A 7,730-nucleotide genomic window follows, 5' to 3' on the forward strand; every position below is an offset into this window, starting at 1 on the left:
TTACAATTACTTTTATGAAACTTCAAAAACTTACTTTTTTAGCAAAATTGTTCTGCAATGCACTTANGAAATCCTGATTTTTCTCCATTTCTTTTGAAGAAAAGCACGCATCAGTATGAAATAGATTGCAAACATATTACCAACCACCTGCTTATGTTTTTCATCAATGTGACATAGTTCTTTTACCATTGCAATTTTTAAAGAAACTGTATTTCAAACTTTGCTTTGATTGAGTTATGACCTTCTTCTATAAAAATCAGGCACATCTTTGCGTGTTTTCATGATTTTTGGGTAAATGGTCATGAGGTGGATAGTTAATTTCGGAAAAATTGATTTACAATTACTTTTATGAAACTTCAAAAACTTACTTTTTTAGCAAAATTGTTCTGCAATGCACTTACTACACTCTGTCATTTTTTGCTGAAAGATGTCACAATGTAATTTTCCTTTTCATCTATATGTTGCTTGATGGGGAAGGCAAAAGCAGCCCTTACAACCTCCAGAACGTGTTTGTGCCTATGTTTTGGAAAGTTTACTTGCGAATTTTTGAGCAAATTTGGTCAATTTTTAAGCAATTTTGCTGCCAATAAGCACCATGTGTATCTGCAAATTTTGGCCGGCCCAATAAATAACAACCAAGCTCATGCACATTTTAAAACTTGGCTATTTTTCTTTGCAGCCCCAAAAATCTGGTGATAAAACTGGTTATTTTTGGCAAAAGTTTGATGATAATCGATCCATTTCATCTGGCAGCACTGAGTATGTTGTGCAATTGTTTGTGTAAGAGATGGCATGTGGGACCCCTGAATTGGCAAGTGCTAACATACGTCAGGGGTGCCAATTTCTCATCAAAATAACGAAAATACAAATTTTTGCCCTAAACAAAATCAGACAAAAAAAGCTTGAAATGCTTAAAAATGTGAAAACGTACCAAAGCTGCAAATGATGCAAATAAAGGTTCAAGATGCAAAAAATTAATTGAAGGGCCCAGGATGCAAGTAAATGTTATCTGGGTAAGTTTGAGAACACTACTGATGACAAATCTGGACACCTTTTTGTCAGTTTCAAAGGTCATTTTTATATTTTGACCTAAGTGACACGAGGAAGGGAACGGCTACAGAGTACTGACTGGGATCAAATTAAATATCACAGGAGGTTGCCACTAAGGCTAGTTATCTACCACGGTGAATGTATAACTGAAGAGGCATAACTGGAAGACCTTGGAGATCGAGGAACAACAATCAACNCATTTACCAACAGAGAAAACCACTATGGCCGTTACACATCTTCCGTTTTTGGGTCAGCTGATATTTTGGTCCTTCGAGAAGAGAATAAAACCTAACCTAACCTAACCTAACCTGACCTAACTTAACCTTTCGGTTGCAAGGGCCTGGGGGCGCCTAGGCCGCGGCGCAAGCCTGCGGCAGCTCGGTTGCAAGGGCCTCGGAAACAGCGGCAGATTAGAGCTTAATTCTGCAATAAAAAAAAAAAAGATTCCGTGCAGCGAGATTCGAACTCACGCCAATCAAAATCTGCCCAGGGTCATGCCCACTATATGTTTGTGACAGTTGAAAATGGTTGAAACGCATTTTGGCAACGTTTTTACTTAAAGCAGCTACATGTCGCGAGAGTGGCAGCTGCAATAAAAAAAAAAAAAGATTCCGGGCAGCGAGATTCGAACTCACGCCAATCAAAATCTGCCCAGGGTCATGCCCACTATATGTTTGGGACAGTTGAAAATGGTTGAAACGCATTTTGGCAACGTTTTTACTTAAAGCAGCTACATGTCGCGAGAGTGGCAGCTGACCCAAAAATGGAAGACATGTAACGACCATAGCCCATCCGTCTATTATGACCAAGACCTTCAGTTTAAAAGTATTATACATTCCCATGTGATACTTAGTTACACACATATGTGACTGAAGTTTATCCAGTGCTCCCTGATACAACCAATTCATGGTTGGATTGCCAATATATGATCATGTTTTTCATTCAGACTTGGATCAATTTTTTTGCCTTTGATCAAAAGTTATGTGATATAACTGAGAATCCTCCATCATTGAATCTGTACTATTTATTACTTATTTATTGAGCATTACTTTTCAGGCTCTCACATTGATGGTTCTGAGAGCAAGAGAGTCAAATAAGAACTCAACCTTTTTTGGACAATGACCATTCTTTTGTTATAGGTCAATTCTTGTTGTCAAGGACCTTACAACTGGATATTGTTGTTGAACACATATCCCTCATGAAAAATTATCAGCCTGCTTCATACATCTGCGCATCATTTAGCCAATTACCATCTCCATTTAATGATGAAGATACTACGTAATATGTTACAACCTCAGCTCTACAACTCTGCGAATTGTAAAAGTTAGCTCACTATTCAAGTGCCCAACCTCAAACAAGGTTTCAGTGTAGTTTGCTTTGGCGTGTATTGGAAAATTTAAAAAAATATATAACTTTCTCTTTTCTTGCATACCTAAGTTTTACTGCTGCTGATTCAATAAATGTTAATTTCTTTGCGTGTCACGGCTTTCTGTTGGACCAATTTCTTCATTATCTCAGATTTTACATACAGCGTTTTTACACTGGTAGATGGCAAGAACAGAGTTCAACATTAATGATAACTAACTCGAATAGATGTCTTTCTTTACTGAAAATCTGGAAACGGTGAGCTATCCAATCGTCACTTTCAGGGATAAGACTTGACACAATGAAAAACAAGAACTAACAGTAAGATGAACATTCATCACTCCATATAATGGCTTGCTCGCTAAAATTCACAGAAAAGAACAATATATTCACAAAATTTGAACATCAAGCACATTCCTTCAGTAAAGTTGACTTGATAACTTCTTGGTCTTGAGGGATTGGTCATCAACGATTGTTCTGGGCCAATACACCATGAATATTCAGTGAACTTTAGCGTCTGTGAAAACATTCCAAACTCTTCGCCATTGGACCTCTTTTTTTGAGTAATCAGGTGCTGAAGACCGGTAAACGGTGTCTAACTCAAGAAAAAGGTTGTAGAGAACTGGCTGCAGAATATCACCTGGGTCAAATAAGACTAAAAATAGGGCCCTATGTAAAACTAGCCATTAGGGAGAGATAATTCAGATTGTTGTTATTCGATCTCCATGGTAAACCTTATTCTCCACCGATTAGTTGGCGGTGCTCATTTTTAAATTTGTGACAAACTGTTAATGTTAGAAAGGTTTGGAGAGAGACCTTAAAGGCTATTAATATCGTGTTAGGTTAGGTTGGGTTAGGTAAGGTTAGGTTAAGTTTAAAAAAGTAGCATGGTCGTCCAGTTATGCCGCTTTGTGTACATTGAGGTCAAAAATAACTTTCACAATTGTGACTGAGCCAGAAATGATGTAAATAATAAATCATCTTGCAACCCATGGTGATCAAAATATTATGGATTCAAGTTACATTTCCAGGCAATATGCCTATCAAATAACTGATGTCAACTTATTTCATTTGCCACTTAAAAGTACATCTTGGAGGATGTTTCAAATGGCGCGTCTGAAAAATAAGCTGAATAGGGACAACTTGAGAAAGTCTGTCTTCCATTGGAAAATAGTAGCTTTTCAAACATGAATTAAGCCCAAAAATGAACAGTGAAACAATTCCTGCTTACTATCTTCCAATAGCCCCGGTCTTGCTGTATTCTATACGTCTGTTCTTGTGGGTGGGTCCTTATTTGTTCTATAAAACTGAACTCTTTTTAGTCAGTGCCATCTGTAATGTTAACTGTACATAAATATCCAAATTGTCTTTATCATGTTTAATGTTCTTATTATATTTGTGTGTACGTTTCTGACATGACCTTTGGACTATATATCGTTGTCATATTTTGACCCGTACTCGGCTATTAAATAGTTTATGATACTCTTGGAGAACTATTGTCCATTTATTCACAATTATAATGAGTTGGAAAATTAGTCGGGTTTTCGTTTCCAAACAATTGGTTTATGATTTATATTCAAAATGAATGTCGAAAACCTTTCGAAAAGCAAAAATGTTATTAAAAGTGAATTACAGGCGGCTTATGGTATAGTTCATAGAACGGGGCAAAACACGCCTTCAAGTAGTAATCGGTTTCAGCCAAAATATGACCGCACGGATTGAAATTGGCAAAATACGGGAACTTTTTGGAAAGCAAAACATTCTCATCATGAAAGTGCCCACCGGTGTTTTTTTCAAATGGAATTCCTCAGTTTCCCTATGTTCATTATAATAATCATCTTGTTCACCGTGAATAACATAAATATTGAATGGAAGACCCTTTAGTAAATTATACGATCACTTGCAAGTTCATCTGATTAGCAATCTGAATCAAAATATTTGTCAAACTGATTGATTTGAGTTATCACGCAACCCATGACGCCCGTTATACAGTTTATATTTCCCGCTTTCACAAGCGAACCATAACAGCTGACGAGGAGAGAGAAAAATAGAACTTTTCTGACTTTCGCAACGGCCNCAGAATGTTTCTCGTGTAGATGCACCATAACCCTGATTTTTCTTCCGTCCAACCTTGGTTGCTTTACAACTCCATTTAATGATTAGCGATTTTAGCCTTTACTTCTTGCCTTACAATGGGTGCCTTCACTTTGCACGTTTTTTTGGCAACCTTGAATTTGAAATTTGTTCGATCTTTAGGGGCTCGGTATCTTTGAAGATGATTCCAAGGGTGACTAATTTTGCTTTTGCCCAATTCTTTAGACAAGTTATGTTAGGGGAAACTATTTTTTTTTCATTTTAAACAACTCAAACTCATTCATTCACTCACTCAATTAGATTTGGTTTTTCACGGCTCTTTGGTAAGACGTTATTACTTTAAAACCTAATAAGTTTATTGCTCATTTATGCTTATGTTTAGCACTTTCTCTCTGATTTGTAGTGTAGTATTTCTAGTTCCAAATCGCTATGTGTAGTTCTTTAGTTTGATTGTGTTGGTCCTTGACGGTTAGAACTTATTGTTCATTAGTGGCTTTTAGATGTTTCATATCAGCTTATTGAGTTTATTTCTGTGTTTTTGTGTTGTTTTCCTAGTTTACATATGTTCTTGATTCCTTGCTTTTCTCTGTCACTTACTTCATGTTTGCTATCTCCATCTTAGAATTATATCTTTAGTTTGATGTGAAGTAGTTTATTCTTATTTGGCTTTGTTGTCCTGTATCTTAAGATCCAAAAACTATTGAAACCAGCTCAGGCATGTGTTAAGTAGTCCGCACAAATGCTCATAAAGTTCAAGTACGCTAACGGCCACAAAACCTAAATGATACATTTTAAAACAAGCACCAAACATAGCAAAAATGATATAATGTCCTTTTCAACCCAATATATGTAAACATATATTGAGCAGCAACTAAGTGATGTGACTTCAAAGGACTTATTGTTCACTGGATTTTTTTGCAAAATGTATTTTACTGCAATTTGCAAGACTTATAAAAATCATTAGTAACTTATCTCAACAATCTTTCTGGTGCATCAAATGTTCTGTTGAAAAGTGATCAAATCAATGCCCAATAAATAACATGCAATATCTAATGTTACTTATGAATAATCGGGAGGGTATTTTCAATTCATTTCCAAAAGCTTTCATTTGAAAGTGACAAACGCTCCTTCAACGTGGGGCATAACCTAATTTGTTTCTGTTTGTCGAGATCGTACAACGCAGTGATATCGCTCAAAGCCACCTAACCTGTACTTCTTGAAATTGTGTTTGTTAGTCAGCAGTTTCGGGTTAATTTCAATAGATGAGGCATGTCACTCATTGTGATTATCCGTTTTCCTCCATGCTTGAAGGAAGCTTGATTTTCTGAGCCCTTTTATTCCGCCGTGAAGGCTGTGAAGTTTGGTCCCTGGTCGCTCACGACAACCTCCAGTGAAGATTCATACCATTGAGAATATCTATGGCTTGATACACGAAAGTTCGAAGAGTTTTGGCGGGCATAGATGTCTTCACGAAGAAGTGTGCAAAGTCCTGTCACCAGTGCTTCCTTAGGCCAGTTACCATGAAAACCATCGCTCTTCCAGATAACTCAAGTGGTCCTCGAATGTTTTCTCGTAGCCCAGGTAGTCTGTCTTGCTTGGCATTATACTGCACTTCTTTCTTTAAGGATAAATAATGAAAGAGAAGACAGCAGACCTTGTCCTGGCCATCACATTGCTTCGTTCTAAGAGCCAAGAGCTCTACAAAATTGGGACAAAAGCCCTCCCAAAATTGTAGATCTGAACTCCACTTACTAATGGTTGAAACAGCGGGTAATTCTTAGAAGAAATCTGTAGCATGTTGGCGATTTATTGTAAACGGAGAGAGCAAAAGCTTTAAACTGATCTGAATATTTTTTCTTCTTGTATATCTTGTGCCGAATTTGGATCTGAAAAAGGTCGAGCTCATCTTCACCAAAGTAGCCTTTAAAAGAATCAATGAGAAAAAGAGGATTCATTAACCTTTTCCTATTCATTCTGTCACTCTTTTGTGACAATCTAATTGCCTTATTTTCAGCCTTGAGCGATAACGTAATTCTGTCCAGTTTTCTTTCAATTCTCATTTTGTCCCAACATTCAGATCTTCTTACTCTTCTTCTTTGATTTGAGCAACTTAACGCATAAGTATGATCATGGCCAATTCCTTGAAGTTTAGTATCATTTAAGGTTAGACTGCAATCTTATTGGATGATTAACGGGTGGGGTTGGGAATTGGCTAACAGGGGTGACAACCTCCAAATTGTAATTTTGTAGAATGTAACATCTTTGCAAGGGAAATTCGAAGAACTTTAGATGGGCCTCATCCCCTCTAAATTTGCGATAATTTGGGGCCGAATAATATCTGCCGAGAAAAATAACCGAAAAAAGCCCTTGTTAAATACACTCCTTGGTCAAGGCATCAAAAGAAAGTTTGAGAGAGACCGCCAGACCAATCCCAAAGATGTGAAAATACCCTATGAAAAGATTTTCCTTTAATTTGCAATGAACATGTTACTCAGTGAATGACTTGGAATTCAATAAATATTGCTTAAAAAACTTCGCTTTCAAGTGGAAAAAAATCCACTTTGAACTTTCAGAACATTTGATGAACTAGAAAGATTATTCGGATAAGTTACTAATGATTTTTTCTAAGTCTTTCAAATTGCAGTAAAACACATTTTGCAAAAAAATCCAGTGAACAAAGAGTCCTTTGAAGTCACATCACTTAGTTGCTGCTCAAGAAATGTTTAGCTGATTTGGTTTGTGTTGGGTGGCAGAATAACTGTGAACTCAAAACCTTTAATTCTGACAACTTGGGAAAACATGGATGAAAACTCCCCTCTATGAGAACAAGTTTTTTGTACTACTGACCAGAACAAGTTCCTTGTCATTCATCAACACTGTAAAATGGTAGATCCAAATTGGTATCCTAACACTTTGAATGGACATTATATCATTTTTGCTACATTTGGTGCTTGTTTTGAAATAAATCATTTAGGTTTTATGGCCGTTAGTGTACTTGAACTTTAAGAGCATTTGTTTAGACTACTCAACACATGCCTGAGCTGGTTTCAAAAGTTTTGGGATCTTAAAGCCAATTACCTCTGCCCAAAACCGGATCATGGAGAGTAGGTGGAGAGCCTTAAGTAGAGACTCTGAAAAAGGGGGTTTGCCCTTGGGGGAAATCCCTTTGGGGCAGTTTGCCTAAGGGGGAGTTCACTGTGGGGGAGTTCACTGTGGGGGAG

Source organism: Tigriopus californicus, chromosome 1 (genome assembly GCF_007210705.1).
Source record: "Tigriopus californicus strain San Diego chromosome 1, Tcal_SD_v2.1, whole genome shotgun sequence".
Classification (NCBI taxonomy): Eukaryota; Metazoa; Arthropoda; class Copepoda; order Harpacticoida; family Harpacticidae; genus Tigriopus; species Tigriopus californicus.